The 15,894-nt window shown below is 41.0% G+C and overlaps 35 non-coding genes across 35 annotated transcripts; all 35 read left to right on the top strand.

Annotated features, from left to right (window-relative positions):
- Positions 1-428: 428 nt before the first annotated feature.
- On the top strand, positions 429-500 carry trnar-acg (transfer RNA arginine (anticodon ACG)). Its single transcript has one exon. It is a non-coding gene; the product is annotated as a tRNA-Arg (tRNA).
- A 192-nt stretch (positions 501-692) lies between these two features.
- Positions 693-764, top strand: trnah-gug (transfer RNA histidin (anticodon GUG)). Its single transcript has one exon. It is a non-coding gene; the product is annotated as a tRNA-His (tRNA).
- A 455-nt stretch (positions 765-1,219) lies between these two features.
- trnah-gug (transfer RNA histidin (anticodon GUG)) lies at positions 1,220-1,291 on the top strand. Its single transcript has one exon. It is a non-coding gene; the product is annotated as a tRNA-His (tRNA).
- A 190-nt stretch (positions 1,292-1,481) lies between these two features.
- On the top strand, positions 1,482-1,554 carry trnar-acg (transfer RNA arginine (anticodon ACG)). The gene has a single exon. It is a non-coding gene; the product is annotated as a tRNA-Arg (tRNA).
- Positions 1,555-1,746: 192 nt separating this feature from the next.
- On the top strand, positions 1,747-1,818 carry trnah-gug (transfer RNA histidin (anticodon GUG)). Its single transcript has one exon. It is a non-coding gene; the product is annotated as a tRNA-His (tRNA).
- A 190-nt stretch (positions 1,819-2,008) lies between these two features.
- On the top strand, positions 2,009-2,081 carry trnar-acg (transfer RNA arginine (anticodon ACG)). The gene has a single exon. It is a non-coding gene; the product is annotated as a tRNA-Arg (tRNA).
- A 193-nt stretch (positions 2,082-2,274) lies between these two features.
- trnah-gug (transfer RNA histidin (anticodon GUG)) lies at positions 2,275-2,346 on the top strand. Its single transcript has one exon. It is a non-coding gene; the product is annotated as a tRNA-His (tRNA).
- Positions 2,347-2,537: 191 nt separating this feature from the next.
- On the top strand, positions 2,538-2,610 carry trnar-acg (transfer RNA arginine (anticodon ACG)). Its single transcript has one exon. It is a non-coding gene; the product is annotated as a tRNA-Arg (tRNA).
- A 192-nt stretch (positions 2,611-2,802) lies between these two features.
- On the top strand, positions 2,803-2,874 carry trnah-gug (transfer RNA histidin (anticodon GUG)). The gene has a single exon. It is a non-coding gene; the product is annotated as a tRNA-His (tRNA).
- A 190-nt stretch (positions 2,875-3,064) lies between these two features.
- On the top strand, positions 3,065-3,137 carry trnar-acg (transfer RNA arginine (anticodon ACG)). The gene has a single exon. It is a non-coding gene; the product is annotated as a tRNA-Arg (tRNA).
- Positions 3,138-3,329: 192 nt separating this feature from the next.
- trnah-gug (transfer RNA histidin (anticodon GUG)) lies at positions 3,330-3,402 on the top strand. Its single transcript has one exon. It is a non-coding gene; the product is annotated as a tRNA-His (tRNA).
- A 718-nt stretch (positions 3,403-4,120) lies between these two features.
- trnar-acg (transfer RNA arginine (anticodon ACG)) lies at positions 4,121-4,193 on the top strand. Its single transcript has one exon. It is a non-coding gene; the product is annotated as a tRNA-Arg (tRNA).
- A 443-nt stretch (positions 4,194-4,636) lies between these two features.
- trnar-acg (transfer RNA arginine (anticodon ACG)) lies at positions 4,637-4,709 on the top strand. Its single transcript has one exon. It is a non-coding gene; the product is annotated as a tRNA-Arg (tRNA).
- Positions 4,710-4,901: 192 nt separating this feature from the next.
- On the top strand, positions 4,902-4,973 carry trnaq-cug (transfer RNA glutamine (anticodon CUG)). Its single transcript has one exon. It is a non-coding gene; the product is annotated as a tRNA-Gln (tRNA).
- A 454-nt stretch (positions 4,974-5,427) lies between these two features.
- trnah-gug (transfer RNA histidin (anticodon GUG)) lies at positions 5,428-5,499 on the top strand. The gene has a single exon. It is a non-coding gene; the product is annotated as a tRNA-His (tRNA).
- A 193-nt stretch (positions 5,500-5,692) lies between these two features.
- On the top strand, positions 5,693-5,765 carry trnar-acg (transfer RNA arginine (anticodon ACG)). Its single transcript has one exon. It is a non-coding gene; the product is annotated as a tRNA-Arg (tRNA).
- Positions 5,766-5,957: 192 nt separating this feature from the next.
- On the top strand, positions 5,958-6,029 carry trnah-gug (transfer RNA histidin (anticodon GUG)). Its single transcript has one exon. It is a non-coding gene; the product is annotated as a tRNA-His (tRNA).
- A 454-nt stretch (positions 6,030-6,483) lies between these two features.
- Positions 6,484-6,555, top strand: trnah-gug (transfer RNA histidin (anticodon GUG)). Its single transcript has one exon. It is a non-coding gene; the product is annotated as a tRNA-His (tRNA).
- Positions 6,556-6,746: 191 nt separating this feature from the next.
- Positions 6,747-6,820, top strand: trnar-acg (transfer RNA arginine (anticodon ACG)). The gene has a single exon. It is a non-coding gene; the product is annotated as a tRNA-Arg (tRNA).
- A 192-nt stretch (positions 6,821-7,012) lies between these two features.
- Positions 7,013-7,084, top strand: trnah-gug (transfer RNA histidin (anticodon GUG)). Its single transcript has one exon. It is a non-coding gene; the product is annotated as a tRNA-His (tRNA).
- Positions 7,085-7,538: 454 nt separating this feature from the next.
- Positions 7,539-7,610, top strand: trnah-gug (transfer RNA histidin (anticodon GUG)). The gene has a single exon. It is a non-coding gene; the product is annotated as a tRNA-His (tRNA).
- Positions 7,611-8,330: 720 nt separating this feature from the next.
- trnar-acg (transfer RNA arginine (anticodon ACG)) lies at positions 8,331-8,403 on the top strand. Its single transcript has one exon. It is a non-coding gene; the product is annotated as a tRNA-Arg (tRNA).
- Positions 8,404-8,857: 454 nt separating this feature from the next.
- trnar-acg (transfer RNA arginine (anticodon ACG)) lies at positions 8,858-8,930 on the top strand. Its single transcript has one exon. It is a non-coding gene; the product is annotated as a tRNA-Arg (tRNA).
- A 193-nt stretch (positions 8,931-9,123) lies between these two features.
- Positions 9,124-9,195, top strand: trnah-gug (transfer RNA histidin (anticodon GUG)). The gene has a single exon. It is a non-coding gene; the product is annotated as a tRNA-His (tRNA).
- Positions 9,196-9,646: 451 nt separating this feature from the next.
- On the top strand, positions 9,647-9,718 carry trnah-gug (transfer RNA histidin (anticodon GUG)). Its single transcript has one exon. It is a non-coding gene; the product is annotated as a tRNA-His (tRNA).
- Positions 9,719-9,908: 190 nt separating this feature from the next.
- On the top strand, positions 9,909-9,981 carry trnar-acg (transfer RNA arginine (anticodon ACG)). Its single transcript has one exon. It is a non-coding gene; the product is annotated as a tRNA-Arg (tRNA).
- Positions 9,982-10,173: 192 nt separating this feature from the next.
- On the top strand, positions 10,174-10,245 carry trnah-gug (transfer RNA histidin (anticodon GUG)). The gene has a single exon. It is a non-coding gene; the product is annotated as a tRNA-His (tRNA).
- A 716-nt stretch (positions 10,246-10,961) lies between these two features.
- On the top strand, positions 10,962-11,034 carry trnar-acg (transfer RNA arginine (anticodon ACG)). Its single transcript has one exon. It is a non-coding gene; the product is annotated as a tRNA-Arg (tRNA).
- Positions 11,035-11,227: 193 nt separating this feature from the next.
- trnah-gug (transfer RNA histidin (anticodon GUG)) lies at positions 11,228-11,299 on the top strand. The gene has a single exon. It is a non-coding gene; the product is annotated as a tRNA-His (tRNA).
- A 453-nt stretch (positions 11,300-11,752) lies between these two features.
- On the top strand, positions 11,753-11,824 carry trnah-gug (transfer RNA histidin (anticodon GUG)). The gene has a single exon. It is a non-coding gene; the product is annotated as a tRNA-His (tRNA).
- A 190-nt stretch (positions 11,825-12,014) lies between these two features.
- On the top strand, positions 12,015-12,087 carry trnar-acg (transfer RNA arginine (anticodon ACG)). The gene has a single exon. It is a non-coding gene; the product is annotated as a tRNA-Arg (tRNA).
- Positions 12,088-12,806: 719 nt separating this feature from the next.
- On the top strand, positions 12,807-12,878 carry trnah-gug (transfer RNA histidin (anticodon GUG)). The gene has a single exon. It is a non-coding gene; the product is annotated as a tRNA-His (tRNA).
- Positions 12,879-13,601: 723 nt separating this feature from the next.
- trnar-acg (transfer RNA arginine (anticodon ACG)) lies at positions 13,602-13,674 on the top strand. Its single transcript has one exon. It is a non-coding gene; the product is annotated as a tRNA-Arg (tRNA).
- A 192-nt stretch (positions 13,675-13,866) lies between these two features.
- trnah-gug (transfer RNA histidin (anticodon GUG)) lies at positions 13,867-13,938 on the top strand. Its single transcript has one exon. It is a non-coding gene; the product is annotated as a tRNA-His (tRNA).
- Positions 13,939-14,642: 704 nt separating this feature from the next.
- Positions 14,643-14,715, top strand: trnar-acg (transfer RNA arginine (anticodon ACG)). Its single transcript has one exon. It is a non-coding gene; the product is annotated as a tRNA-Arg (tRNA).
- Positions 14,716-15,894: the final 1,179 nt, after the last annotated feature.

Raw genomic sequence — 15,894 nt, 5'->3', positions numbered from 1 at the left:
AATGATTTTTTAAAGAGCTCAAATCCAATATCAATAAATGTCTTCTTCAAGACAGAGCATCTTTTCCATGTAATCCTTGCTATTTAACACAGTGCATCCAGCGAATGTTTACCCTAAAAGGAGTGCTGGTGAGCTACTTAACTGTGAGTTAGTGTGGCCGTGATCGTATAGTGGTTAGTACTCTGCGTTGTGGGCCGCAACCCGGTTCGAATCCGGGTCACGGCAGTCTTGGATAGACAATTTTTAATGAAAATATTTGAAAAATTCCTCTTAAAATTAAACATAAGATTGGTGATTCTTTGGGGAAGCAAATCCAACAACAACACATTTTAAGTGTTTAGAGGCCTCTCAAAAATGTCGAATCTAATGCCTGACAGCCAATTAAGATTTCCCAATCCTAGTAAGGCCAATGAACCATAGCCTCTGCAGGGCCAGTGGCGCAATGGATAACGCGTCTGACTACGGATCAGAAATTCTAGGTTCGACTCCTGGCTGGCTCGTCATTTGTGTTCTTTGTATCACTTGCTTTAAATTGATTTTTTAAAGAGCTCAAATCCAATATCAATAAATGTCCCTTCTTCAAGACAGAGCATCTTTTTCCATGTAACTCCTTTGCTATTTAACACAGTGCATCCAGCGAATGTTTACCCTAAAAGGAGTGCTGGTGAGCTACTTAACTGTGAGTTAGTGTGGCCGTGATCGTATAGTGGTTAGTACTCTGCGTTGTGGCCGCAGCAACCCCGGTTCGAATCCGGGTCACGGCAGTCTTTGTATAGACAATATTTTAATGAAAATATTTGAAAAATTCCTCTTAAATTAAACATAAGATTGTCTTTGGGAGCAAATCCACAACACATTTTAGTGTTTAGGCCTCTCAAAAATTGTCGAATCCAATGCCTGACAGCCAATTAAGATTCCCAATCCTAGTAAGGCCAATGAACCATAGCCTCTGCAGGGCCATTGGCGCAATGGATAACGCGTCTCACTACGGATCACAAGATTCTAGGTTCGACTCCTGGCTGGCTCGTGCATTTGTGTTCATTTTATCACTGCTTTAAAATTATTTTTTAAAGAGCTCAAATCCAATATCAATAAATGTCCCTTCTTCAAGACAGAGCATCTTTTTCCATGTAACTCCTTTGCTATTTAACACAGTGCATCCAGCGAATGTTTACCCTAAAAGGAGTGCTGGTGAGCTACTTAACTGTGAGTTAGTGTGGCCGTGATCGTATAGTGGTTAGTACTCTGCGTTGTGGCCGCAGCAACCCCGGTTCGAATCCGGGTCACGGCAGTCTTTGGATAGACAATTTTTTAATGAAAAATATTGAAAAATTCCTCTTAAATTAAACATAAGATTGTCTTTGGGAGCAAATCCACAACACATTTTAGTGTTTAGGCCTCTCAAAAATTGTCGAATCCAATGCCTGACAGCCAATTAAGATTCCCAATCCTAGTAAGGCCAATGAACCATAGCCTCTGCAGGGCCAGTGGCGCAATGGATAACGCGTCTGACTACGGATCAGAAGATTCTAGGTTCGACTCCTGGCTGGCTCGTGCATTTGTGTTCTTTTGATCATTGCTTTAAAATATTTTTTTAAAGAGCTCAAATCCAATATCAATAAATGTCCCTTCTTCAAGACAGAGCATCTTTTTCCATGTAACTCCTTTGCTATTTAACACAGTGCATCCAGCGAATGTTTACCCTAAAAGGAGTGCTGGTGAGCTACTTAACTGTGAGTTAGTGTGGCCGTGATCGTATAGTGGTTAGTACTCTGCGTTGTGGCCGCAGCAACCCCGGTTCGAATCCGGGTCACGGCAGTCTTTGGATAGACAATTTTTTAATGAAAATATTTGAAAAATTCCTCTTAAATTAAACATAAGATTGTCTTTGGGAGCAAATCCACAACACATTTTAGTGTTTAGGCCTCTCAAAAATTGTCGAATCCAATGCCTGACAGCCAATTAAGATTCCCAATCCTAGTAAGGCCAATGAACCATAGCCTCTGCAGGGCCAGTGGCGCAATGGATAACGCGTCTGACTACGGATCAGAAGATTCTAGGTTCGACTCCTGGCTGGCTCGTGCATTTGTGTTCTTTTTATCACTGCTTTAAAATTATTTTTTTAAAGAGCTCAAATCCAATATCAATAAATGTCCCTTCTTCAAGACAGAGCATCTTTTTCCATGTAACTCCTTTGCTATTTAACACAGTGCATCCAGCGAATGTTTACCCTAAAAGGAGTGCTGGTGAGCTACTTAACTGTGAGTTAGTGTGGCCGTGATCGTATAGTGGTTAGTACTCTGCGTTGTGGCCGCAGCAACCCCGGTTCGAATCCGGGTCACGGCAGTCTTTGGATAGACAATATTTTAATGAAAATATTTGAAAAATTCCTCTTAAATTAAACATAAGATTGTCTTTGGGAGCAAATCCACAACACATTTTAGTGTTTAGGCCTCTCAAAAAATTGTCGAATCCAATGCCTGACAGCCAATTAAGATTCCCAATCCTAGTAAGGCCAATGAACCATAGCCTCTGCAGGGCCAGTGGCGCAATGGATAACGCGTCTGACTACGGATCAGAAGATTCTAGGTTCGACTCCTGGCTGGCTCGTGCATTTGTGTTCTTTTGATCATTGCTTTAAAAATATTTTTTAAAGAGCTCAAATCCAATATCAATAAATGTCCCTTCTTCAAGACAGAGCATCTTTTTCCATGTAACTCCTTTGCTATTTAACACAGTGCATCCAGCGAATGTTTACCCTAAAAGGAGTGCTGGTGAGCTACTTAACTGTGAGTTAGTGTGGCCGTGATCGTATAGTGGTTAGTACTCTGCGTTGTGGCCGCAGCAACCCCGGTTCGAATCCGGGTCACGGCAGTCTTTGGATAGACAATTTTTAAATGAAAACATTTGAAAAATTCCTCTTAAATTAAACATAAGATTGTCTTTGGGAGCAAATCCACAACACATTTTAGTGTTTAGGCCTCTCAAAAATTGTCGAATCCAATGCCTGACAGCCAATTAAGATTCCCAATCCTAGTAAGGCCAATGAACCATAGCCTCTGCAGGGCCAGTGGCGCAATGGATAACGCGTCTGACTACGGATCAGAAGATTCTAGGTTCGACTCCTGGCTGGCTCGTGCATTTGTGTTCTTTTGATCATTGCTTTAAAATGATTTTTTAAAGAGCTCAAATCCAATATCAATAAATGTCCCTTCTTCAAGACAGAGCATCTTTTTCCATGTAACTCCTTTGCTATTTAACACAGTGCATCCAGCGAATGTTTACCCTAAAAGGAGTGCTGGTGAGCTACTTAACTGTGAGTTAGTGTGGCCGTGATCGTATAGTGGTTAGTACTCTGCGTTGTGGCCGCAGCAACCCCTGGTTCGAATCCGGGTCACGGCAGTCTTTGGATAGACAATTTTTTAATGAAAATATTTGAAAAATTCCTCTTAAATTAAACATAAGATTGTCTTTGGGAGCAAATCCACAACACATTTTAGTGTTTAGGCCTCTCAAAAATTGTCGAATCCAATGCCTGACAGCCAATTAAGATTCCCAATCCTAGTAAGGCCAATGAACCATAGCCTCTGCAGGGCCAGTGACGCAATGGATAACGCGTCTGACTACGGATCAGAAGATTCTAGGTTCGACTCCTGGCTGGCTAGTGCATTTGTGTTCTTTTTATCACTGCTTTAAAGTTATTTTTTTAAAGAGCTCAAATCCAATATCAATAAATGTCCCTTCTTCAAGACAGAGCATCTTTTTCCATGTAACTCCTTTGCTATTTAACACAGTGCATCCAGCGAATGTTTACCCTAAAAGAAGTGCTGGTGAGCTACTTAACTGTGAGTTAGTGTGGCCGTGATCGTATAGTGGTTAGTACTCTGCGTTGTGGCCGCAGCAACCCCGGTTTGAATCCGGTTCACGGCAGTCTTTGGATAGACAATTTTTTAATAAAAATATTTGAAAAATTCCTCTTAAATTAAACATAAGATTGTCTTTGGGAGCAAATCCACAACACATTTTAGTGTTTAGGCCTCTCAAAAATTGTCGAATCTAATGCTTTACAGCCAATTAAGATTCCCAATCCTAGTAAGGCCAATGAACTATAGCATCTGCAGGGCCAGTGGCGCAATGGATAACGCGTCTGACTACGGATCAGAAGATTCTAGGTTCGACTCCTGGCTGGCTCGTGCATTTGTGTTCTTTTGATCATTGCTTTAAAATAATTTTTTAAAGAGCTCAAATCCAATATCAATAAATGTCCCTTCTTCAAGACAGAGCATCTTTTTCCATGTAACTCCTTTGCTATTTAACACAGTGCATCCAGCGAATGTTTACCCTAAAAGGAGTGCTGGTGTGCTACTTAACTTTGAGTTAGTGTGGCCGTGATCGTATAGTGGTTACTACTCTGCGTTGTGGCCGGTTCGAATCCGGGTCACGGCAGTCTTTGGATAGACAATTTTTTAATGAAAATATTTGAAAAAATCCTCTTAAATTAAACATAAGATTGTCTTTGGGAGCAAATCCACAACACATTTTAGTGTTTAGGCCTTTAAAAAATTGTCGAATCCAATGCTTGACAGCCAATTAAGATTCCCAATCCTAGTAAGGCCAATGAACCATAGCATCTGCAGGGCCAGTGGCGCAATGGATAACGCGTCTGACTACGGATCAGAAGATTCTAGGTTCGACTCCTGGCTGGCTCGAGCATTTGTGTTCTTTTGATCATTGCTTTAAAATGATTTTTTAAAGAGCTCAAATCCAATATCAATAAATGTCCCTTCTTCAAAACAGAGCATCTTTTTCCATGTAACTCCTTTGCTATTTAACACAGTGCATCCAACGAATGTTTACCCTAAAAGGAGTGCTGGTGAGCTACTTAACTGTGAGTTAGTGTGGCCGTGATCGTATAGTGGTTAGTACTCTGCGTTCTGGCCGCAGCAACCCTGGTTCGAATCCGGGTCACGGCAGTCTTTGGATAGACAATTTTTTAATGAAAATATTTGAAATTCCTCTTAAATTAAACATAAGATTGTCTTTGGGAGCAAATCCACAACACATTTTAGTGTTTAGGCCTCTCAAAAATTGTCGAATCCAATGCCTGACAGCCAATTAAGATTCCCAATCCTAGTAAGGCCAATGAACCATAGCCTCTGCAGGGCCAGTGACGCAATGGATAACGCGTCTGACTGCGGATCAGAAGATTCTAGGTTCGACTCCTGGCTGGCTAGTGCATTTGTGTTCTTTTTATCACTGCTTTAAAGTTATTTTTTTAAAGAGCTCAAATCCAATATCAATAAATGTCCCTTCTTCAAGACAGAGCATCTTTTTCCATGTAACTCCTTTGCTATTTAACACAGTGCATCCAGCGAATGTTTACCCTAAAAGGAGTGCTGGTGAGCTACTTAACTGTGAGTTAGTGTGGCCGTGATCGTATAGTGGTTAGTACTCTGCGTTGTGGCCGCAGCAACCCAGGTTCGAATCCGGGTCATGGCAGTCTTTGGATAGACAACTTTTTAATGAAAATATTTGAAAAATTCCTCTTAAATTAAACATAAGATTGTCTTTGGGAGCAAATCCACAACACATTTTAGTGTTTAGGCCTCTCAAAAAAAATTGTCGAATCCAATGCCTGACAGCCAATTAAGATTCCCAATCCTAGTAAGGCCAATGAACCATAGCCTCTGCAGGGCCAGTGGCGCAATGGATAACGCGTCTGACTACGGATCAGAAGATTCTAGGTTCGACTCCTGGCTGGCTCGAGCATTTGTGTTCTTTTGATCATTGCTTTAAAATTATTTTTTAAAGAGCTCAAATCCAATATCAATAAATGTCCCTTCTTCAAGACAGAGCATCTTTTTCCATGTAACTCCTTTGCTATTTAACACAGTGCATCCAGCGAATGTTTACCCTAAAAGGAGTGCTGGTGAGCTACTTAACTGTGAGTTAGTGTGGCCGTGATCGTATAGTGGTTAGTACTCTGCGTTGTGGCCGCAGCAACCCCGGTTCGAATCCAGGTCACGGCAGTCTTTGGATAGATAATTTTTTAATGAAAATATTTGAAATTCCTCTTAAATTAAACATAAGATTGTCTTTGGGAGCAAATCCACAACACATTTTAGTGTTTAGGCCTCTCAAAAATTGTCGAATCCAATGCCTGACAGCCAATTAAGATTCCCAATCCTAGTAAGGCCAATGAACCATAGCCTCTGCAGGGCCAGTCACGCAATGTATAACGCGTCTGACTATGGATCGGAAGATTCTAGGTTCGACTCCTGGCTGGCTCGTGCATTTGTGTTCTTTTTATCACTGCTTTAAAATAATTTTTTTAAAGAGCTCAAATCCAATATCAATAAATGTCCCTTCTTCAAGACAGAGCATCTTTTTCCATGTAACTCCTTTGCTATTTAACACAGTGCATCCAGCGAATGTTTACCCTAAAAGGAGTGCTGGTGAGCTACTTAACTGTGAGTTAGTGTGGCAGTGATCGTATAGTGGTTAGTACTCTGCGTTGTGGCCGCAGCAACCCCGGTTCGAATCCGGGTCACGGCAGTCTTTGGATAGACAATTTTTAATGAAAATATTTGAAAAATTCCTCTTAAATTAAACATAAGATTGTCTTTGGGAGCAAATCCACAACACATTTTAGTGTTTAGGCCTCTCAAAAAAATTGTCGAATCCAATGCCTGACAGCCAATTAAGATTCCCAATCCTAGTAAGGCCAATGAACCATAGCCTCTGCAGGGCCAGTGGCGCAATGGATAAACGCGTCTGACTACGGATCAGAAGATTCTAGGTTCGACTCCTGGCTGGCTCGAGCATTTGTGTTCTTTTGATCATTGCTTTAAAATGATTTTTTAAAGAGCTCAAATCCAATATCAATAAATGTCCCTTCTTCAAGACAGAGCATCTTTTTCCATGTAACTCCTTTGCTATTTAACACAGTGCATCCAGCGAATGTTTACCCTAAAAGGAGTGCTGGTGAGCTACTTAACTGTGAGTTAGTGTGGCCGTGATCGTATAGTGGTTAGTACTCTGCGTTGTGGCCGCAGCAACCCCGGTTCGAATCCGGGTCACGGCAGTCTTTGGATAGACAATTTTTTAATGAAAATATTTGAAATTCCTCTTAAATTAAACATAAGATTGTCTTTGGGAGCAAATCCACAACACATTTTAGTGTTTAGGCCTCTCAAAAATTGTCGAATCCAATGCCTGACAGCCAATTAAGATTCCCAATCCTAGTAAGGCCAATGAACCATAGCCTCTACAGGGCCAGTGACGCAATGGATAACGCGTCTGACTACGGATCAGAAGATTCTAGGTTCGACTCCTGGCTGGCTCGTGCATTTGTGTTCTTTTTATCACTGCTTTAAAATTATTTTTTTAAAGAGCTCAAATCCAATATCAATAAATGTCCCTTCTTCAAGACAGAGCATCTTTTTCCATGTAACTCCTTTGCTATTTAACACAGTGCATCCAGCGAATGTTTACCCTAAAAGGAGTGCTGGTGAGCTACTTAACTGTGAGTTAGTGTGGCCGTGATCGTATAGTGGTTAGTACTCTGCGTTGTGGCCGCAGCAACCCAGGTTCGAATCCGGGTCATGGCAGTCTTTGGATAGACAACTTTTTAATGAAAATATTTGAAAAATTCCTCTTAAATTAAACATAAGATTGTCTTTGGGTGCAAATCCACAACACATTTTAGTGTTTAGGCCTCTCAAAAATTGTCGAATCCAATGCCTGACAGCCAATTAAGATTCCCAATCCTAGTAAGGCCAATGAACCATAGACTCTGCAGGGCCAGTGGGGCAATGGATAACGCGTCTGACTACGGATCAGAAGATTCTAGGTTCGACTCCTGGCTGGCTCGAGCATTTGTGTTCTTTTGATCATTGCTTTAAAATGATTTTTTAAAGAGCTCAAATCCAATATCAATAAATGTCCCTTCTTCAAGACAGAGCATCTTTTTCCATGTAACTCCTTTGCTATTTAACACAGTGCATCCAGCGAATGTTTACCCTAAAAGGAGTGCTGGTGAGCTACTTAACTGTGAGTTAGTGTGGGCGTGATCGTATAGTGGTTAGTACTCTGCGTTGTGGCCTCAGCAACCCTGGTTCGAATCCGGGTCAAGGCAGTCTTTGGATAGACAACTTTTTAATGAAAATATTGGAAAAATTCCTCTTAAATTAAACATAAGATTGTCTTTGGGAGCAAATCCACAACACATTTTAGTGTTTAGGCCTCTCAAAAAAAATTGTCGAATCCAATGCCTGACAGCCAATTAAGATTCCCAATCCTAGTAAGGCCAATGAACCATAGCCTCTGCAGGGCCAGTGGCGCAATGGATAACGCGTCTGACTACGGATCAGAAGATTCTAGGTTCGACTCCTGGCTGGCTCGAAAATTTGTGTTCTTTTGATCATTGCTTTAAAATGATTTTTTAAAGAGCTCAAATCCAATATCAATAAATGTCCCTTCTTCAAGACAGAGCATCTTTTTCCATGTAACTCCTTTGCTATTTAACACAGTGCATCCAGCGAATGTTTACCCTAAAAGGAGTGCTGGTGAGCTACTTAACTGTGAGTTAGTGTGGCCATGATCGTATAGTGATTAGTACTCTGCGTTGTGGCAGCAGCAACCCAGGTTCGAAACCGGGTCATGGCAGTCTTTGGATAGACAACTTTTTAATGAAAATATTTGAAAAATTCCTCTTAAATTAAACATAAGATTGTCTTTGGGAGCAAATCCACAACACATTTTAGTGTTTAGGCCTCTCAAAAATTGTCGAATCCAATGCCTGACAGCCAATTAAGATTCCCAATCCTAGTAAGGCCAATGAACCATAGCCTCTGCAGGGCCAGTGGCGCAATGGATAACGCGTCTGACTACGGATCAGAAGATACTAGGTTCGACTCCTGGCTGGCTCGAGCATTTGTGTTTTTTTGATCATTGCTTTAAAATGATTTTTTTAAAGAGCTCAAATCCAATATCAATAAATGTCCCTTCTTCAAGACAGAGCATCTTTTTCCATGTAACTCCTTTGCTATTTACCACAGTGCATCCAGCGAATGTTTACCCTAAAAGGAGTGCTGGTGAGCTACTTAACTGTGAGTTAGAGTGGCCGTGATCGTATAGTGGTTAGTACTCTGTGTTGTGGCCGCAGCAACCCCGGTTCGAATCCGGGTCACGGCAGTCTTTGTATAGACAATATTTTAATGAAAATATTTGAAATTCCTCTTAAATTAAACATAAGATTGTCTTTGGGAGCAAATCCACAACACATTTTAGTGTTTAGGCCTCTCAAAATTGTCGAATCCAATGCCTGACAGCCAATTAAGATTCCCAATCCTAGTAAGGCCAATGAACCATAGCCTCTGCAGTGCCAATGGCGCAATGGATAACGCGTCTGACTACGGATCAGAAGATTCTAGGTTCGACTGCTGGCTGGCTCGTGCATTTGTGTTCTTTTTATCACTGCTTTAAAATTATTTTTTAAAGAGCTCAAATCCAATATCAATAAATGTCCCTTCTTCAAGACAGAGCATCTTTTCCATGTAACTCCTTTGCTATTTAACACAGTGCATCCAGCGAATGTTTACCCTAAAAGGAGTGCGGGTGAGCTACTTAACTGTGAGTTAGTGTGGCCGTGATCGTATAGTGGTTAGTACTCTGCGTTGTGGCCGCAGCAACCCCGGTTCGAATCCGGGTCACGGCAGTCTTTGTATAGACAATATTTTAATGAAAATATTTGAAAAATTCCTCTTAAATTAAACATAAGATTGTCTTTGGAAGCAAATCCACAACACATTTTAGTGTTTAGGCCTCTCAAAAATTGTCGAATCCAATGCCTGACAGCCAATTAAGATTCCCAATCCTAGTAAGGCCAATGAACCATAGCCTCTGCAGGGCCAGTGGCGCAATGGATAACGCGTCTGACTACGGATCAGAAGATTCTAGGTTCGACTCCTGGCTGGCTCGTGCATTTGTGTTCTTTTTATCACTGCTTTAAAATTATTTTTTAAAGAGCTCAAATCCAATATCAATAAATGTCCCTTCTTCAAGACAGAGCATCTTTTTCCATGTAACTCCTTTGCTATTTAACACAGTGCATCCAGCGAATGTTTACCCTAAAAGGAGTGCTGGTGAGCTACTTAACTGTGAGTTAGTGTGGCCGTGATCGTATAGTGGTTAGTACTCTGCGTTGTGGCCGCAGCAACCCCGGTTCGAATCCGGGTCACGGAAGTCTTAGGATAGACAATTTTTAATGAAAATATTTGAAAAATTCCTCTTAAATTAAACATAAGATTGTCTTTGGGAGCAAATCCACAACACATTTTAGTGTTTAGGCCTCTCAAAAATTGTCGAATCCAATGCTTGACAGCCAATTAAGATTCCCAATCCTAGTAAGGCCAATGAACTATAGCCTCTGCAGGGCAAGTGGCGCACTGGATAACGCGTCTGACTACGGATCAGAAGATTCTAGGTTCGACTCCTGGCTGGCTCGTGCATTTGTGTTCTTTTGATCATTGCTTTAAAATGATTTTTTAAAGAGCTCAAATCCAATATCAATAAATGTCCCTTCTTCAAGACAGAGCATCTTTTTCCATGTAACTCCTTTGTTTTTTAACACAGTGCATCCAGCGAATGTTTACCCTAAAAGGAGTGCTGGTGAGCTACTTAACTGTGAGTTAGTGTGGCCATGATCGTATAGTGATTAGTACTCTGCGTTGTGGCAGCAGCAACCCAGGTTCGAAACCGGGTCATGGCAGTCTTTGGATAGACAACTTTTTAATGAAAATATTTGAAAAATTCCTTTTAAATTAAACATAAGATTGTCTTTGGGAGCAAATCCACAACACATTTTAGTGTTTAGGCCTCTCAAAAATTGTCGAATCCAATGCCTGACAGCCAATTAAGATTCCCAATCCTAGTAAGGCCAATGAACCATAGCCTCTGCAGGGCCAGTGGCGCAATGGATAACGCGTCTGACTACGGATCAGAAGATACTAGGTTCGACTCCTGGCTGGCTCGAGCATTTGTGTTTTTTTGATCATTGCTTTAAAATGATTTTTTTAAAGAGCTCAAATCCAATATCAATAAATGTCCCTTCTTCAAGACAGAGCATCTTTTTCCATGTAACTCCTTTGCTATTTACCACAGTGCATCCAGCGAATGTTTACCCTAAAAGGAGTGCTGGTGAGCTACTTAACTGTGAGTTAGTGTGGCCGTGATCGTATAGTGGTTAGTACTCTGTGTTGTGGCCGCAGCAACCCCGGTTCGAATCCGGGTCACGGCAGTCTTTGTATAGACAATATTTTAATGAAAATATTTGAAATTCCTCTTAAATTAAACATAAGATTGTCTTTGGGAGCAAATCCACAACACATTTTAGTGTTTAGGCCTCTCAAAAATTGTCGAATCCAATGCCTGACAGCCAATTAAGATTCCCAATCCTAGTAAGGCCAATGAACCATAGCCTCTGCAGGGCCAATGGCGCAATGGATAACGCGTCTGACTACGGATCACAAGATTCTAGGTTCGACTCCTGGCTGGCTCGTGCATTTGTGTTCTTTTTATCACTGCTTTAAAATTATTTTTTAAAGAGCTCAAATCCAATATCAATAAATGTCCCTTCTTCAAGACAGAGCATCTTTTTCCATGTAACTCCTTTGCTATTTAACACAGTGCATCCAGCGAATGTTTACCCTAAAAGGAGTGCTGGTGAGCTACTTAACTGTGAGTTAGTGTGGCCGTGATCGTATAGTGGTTAGTACTCTGCGTTGTGGCCGCAGCAACCCCGGTTCGAATCCGGGTCACGGAAGTCTTAGGATAGACAATTTTTTAATAAAAATATTTGAAAAATTCCTCTTAAATTAAACATAAGATTGTCTTTGGGAGCAAATCCACAACACATTTTAGTGTTTAGGCCTCTCAAAAATTGTCGAATCCAATGCTTGACAGCCAATTAAGATTCCCAATCCTAGTAAGGCCAATGAACTATAGCATCTGCAGGGCCAGTGGCGCAATGGATAACGCGTCTGACTACGGATCAGAAGATTCTAGGATCGACTCCTGGCTGGCTCGTGCATTTGTGTTCTTTTGATCATTGCTTTAAAATGATTTTTTAAAGAGCTCAAATCCAATATCAATAAATGTCCCTTCTTCAAGACAGAGCATCTTTTTCCATGTAACTCCTTTGTTTTTTAACACAGTGCATCCAGCGAATGTTTACCCTAAAAGGAGTGCTGGTGAGCTACTTAACAGTGAGTTAGTGTGGCCGTGATCGTATAGTGGTTAGTACTCTGCGTTGTGGCCGCAGCAACCCCGGTTCGAATCTGGTTCACGGCAATCTTTGGATAGACAATTTTTTAATAAAAATATTTGAAAAATTTCTCTTAAATTAAACATAAGATTGTCTTTGGGAGCAAATCCACAACACATTTTAGTGTTTAGGCCTCTCAAAAATTGTCGAATCTAATGCTTTACAGCCAATTAAGATTCCCAATCCTAGTAAGGCCAATGAACCATAGCCTCTGCAGGGCCAGTGATGCAATGGATAACGCATCTGACTACGGATCAGAAGATTCTAGGTTCGACTCCTGGCTGGCTCGTGCATTTGTGTTCTTTTTATCACTGCTTTAAAATTATTTTTTAAAGAGCTCAAATCCAATATCAATAAATGTCCCTTCTTCAAGACAGAGCATCTTTTTCCATGTAACTCCTTTGCTATTTAACACAGTGCATCCAGCGAATGTTTACCCTAAAAGGAGTGCTGGTGAGCTACTTAACTGTGAGTTAGTGTGGCCGTGATCGTATAGTGGTTAGTACTCTGCGTTGTGGCCGCAGCAACCCAGGTTCGAATCCGGGTCATGGCAGTCTTTGGATAAACAACTTTTTAATGAAAATATTGGAAAAATTCCTCTTAAATTAAACATAAGATTGTCTTTGGGAGCAAATCCACAACACATTTTAGTGTTTAGGCCTCTCAAAAAAAATTTTGTCGAATCCAATGCCTGAAAGCCAATTAAGATTCCCAATCCTAGTAAGGCCAATGAACCATAGCCTCTGCAGGGCCAGTGGCGCAATGTATAATGCGTCTGACTACGGATCAGAAGATTCTAGGTTCGACTCCTGGCTGGCTCGTGCATTTGTGTTCTTTATATCACTGCTTTAAAATTATTTTTTAAAGAGCTCAAATCCAATATCAATAAATGTCCCTTCTTCAAGACAGAGCATCTTTTTCCATGTAACTCCTTTGCTATTTAACACAGTGCATCCAGCGAATGTTTACCCTAAAAGGAGTGCTGGTGAGCTACTTAACTGTGAGTTAGTGTGGCTGTGATCGTATAGTGGTTAGTACTCTGCGTTGTGGCCGCAGCAACCCCGGTTCGAGTCCGGGTCAAGGCAGTCTTTGGATAGACAATTTTTTAATGAAAATATTTGAAATTCCTCTTAAATTAAACATAAGATTGTCTTTGGGAGCAAATCCACAACACATTTTAGTGTTTAGGCCTCTCAAAAAAAATTGTCGAATCCAATGCCTGACAGCCAATTAAGATTCCCAATCCTAGTAAGGCCAATGAACCATAGCCTCTGCAGGGCCAGTGGCGCAATGGATAACGCGTCTGACTACGGATCAGAAGATTCTAGGTTCGACTCCTGGCTGGCTCGAGCATTTGTGTTCTTTTGATCATTGCTTTAAAATAATTTTTTAAAGAGCTCAAATCCAATATCAATAAATGTCCCTTCTTCAAGACAGAGCATCTTTTTCCATGTAACTCCTTTGCTATTTAACACAGTGCATCCAGCGAATGTTTACCCTAAAAGGAGTGCTGGTGAGCTACTTAACTGTGACTTAGTGTGGCCGTGATCGTATAGTGGTTAGTACTCTGCGTTGTGGCCGCAGCAACCCCGGTTCGAATCCGGGTCACGGCAGTCTTTGGATAGACAATTTTTTAATGAAAATATTTGAAATTCCTCTTAAATTAAACATAAGATTGTCTTTGGGAGCAAATCCACAACACATTTTAGTGTTTAGGCCTCTCAAAAATTGTCGAATCCAATGCCTGACAGCCAATTAAGATTCCCAATCCTAGTAAGGCCAATGAACCATAGCCTCTGCAGGGCCAGTCACGCAATGTATAACGCGTCTGACTATGGATCAGAAGATTCTAGGTTCGACTCCTGGCTGGCTCGTGCATTTGTGTTCTTTTGATCATTGCTTTAAAATAATTTTTTAAAGAGCTCAAATCCAATATCAATAAATGTCCCTTCTTCAAGACAGAGCATCTTTTTCCATGTAACTCCTTTGCTATTTAACACAGTGCATCCAGCGAATGTTTACCCTAAAAGGAGTGCTGGTGTGCTACTTAACTTTGAGTTAGTGTGGCCGTGATCGTATAGTGGTTACTACTCTGCGTTGTGGCCGGTTCGAATCCGGGTCACGGCAGTCTTTGGATAGACAATTTTTTAATGAAAATATTTGAAAAAATCCTCTTAAATTAAACATAAGATTGTCTTTGGGAGCAAATCCACAACACATTTTAGTGTTTAGGCCTCTCAAAAATTGTCGAATCCAATTCCTGACAGCCAATTAAGATTCCCAATCCTAGTATGGCCAATGAACCATAGCCTCTGCAGGGCCAGTGGCGCAATGGATAACGCGTCTGACTACGGATCAGAAGATTCTAGGTTCGACTCCTGGGTGGCTCGAGCATTTGTGTTCTTTTGATCATTGCTTTAAAATGATTTTTTAAAGGGCTCAAATCCAATATCAATAAATGTCCCTTCTTCAAGACAGAGCATCTTTTTCCATGTAACTCCTTTGTTTTTTAACACAGTGCATCCAGCAAATGTTTACCCTAATGGGAGTGCTGGTGAGCTACTCAACTCTGAGTTAGTGTGGCTGTGATCGTATAGTGGTTAGTACTCTGCGTTGTGGCCGCCGAAACCCAGGTTCGAATCCGGGTCACGGCAGTCTTTGGGTAGATAAATTTTTTATGAAAATATTGGAGATCCCTATTTAATTAAACATGAGATTATCTTTGGGAGCAAATCCACAACACATTTTATTGTTTAGGCCTCTCAAAAATTGTCGAATCCAATGCCTGACAGCCAATTAAGATTCCCAATCCTAGTAAGGCCAATGAACCATAGCCTCTGCAGGGCCAGTGGTGCAATGGATATCGCGTCAGACTACGGATCAAAAGATTCTAGGTTCGACTCCTGGCTGGCTCGTGCATTTGTGTTCTTTTGATCATTGCTTTAAAATGATTTTTTAAAGAGCTCAAATCCAATATCAATAAATGTCCCTTCTTTAAGACAAAGCATCTTTTTCCATGTAACTCCTTTGCTATTTAACACAGTGCATCCAGCGAATGTTTACCCTAAAAGGAGTGCTGGTGAGCTACTTAACTGTGAGTTAGTGTGGCCGTGATCGTATAGTGGTTAGTACTCTGCGTTGTGGCCGCAGCAATCCGGGTCACGGCAGTCTTTTGATAGACAATTTTTTAATGAAACTATTTGAAATCCCTCTTAAATTAAACATAAGATTGTCTTTGGGAGCAAATCCACAACACATTTTTTTGTGTTTAGGCCTCTCAAAAATTGTCGAATCCAATACCTGAAGGCCAATTAAGATTCACAATCCTAGTAAGGCCAATGAAGCATAACATCTGTAGGCCCAGTGGCGCAATGGATAACGTGTTTGATTACGGATCAGAAGATTCTAGGTTAAACATCCCTTCTTCAAGACAAAGGGTCTTTGCAATTTAACACAGTGCATCCAGTGAATGTATACCCCAAAGGAGTGCGGGATGAACTGCTTAAGTGTGTGTTAGTGAGGCCGTGATCGTATAGTGGTTAGTACTCTGCATTGTGACGGCAGTGCAT

The sequence above is a fragment of the Denticeps clupeoides genome, chromosome 20 (assembly GCF_900700375.1).
Source record: "Denticeps clupeoides chromosome 20, fDenClu1.1, whole genome shotgun sequence".
NCBI lineage: Eukaryota > Metazoa > Chordata > Actinopteri > Clupeiformes > Denticipitidae > Denticeps > Denticeps clupeoides.
This window is presented reverse-complemented; position numbering and strand designations above follow the sequence as displayed.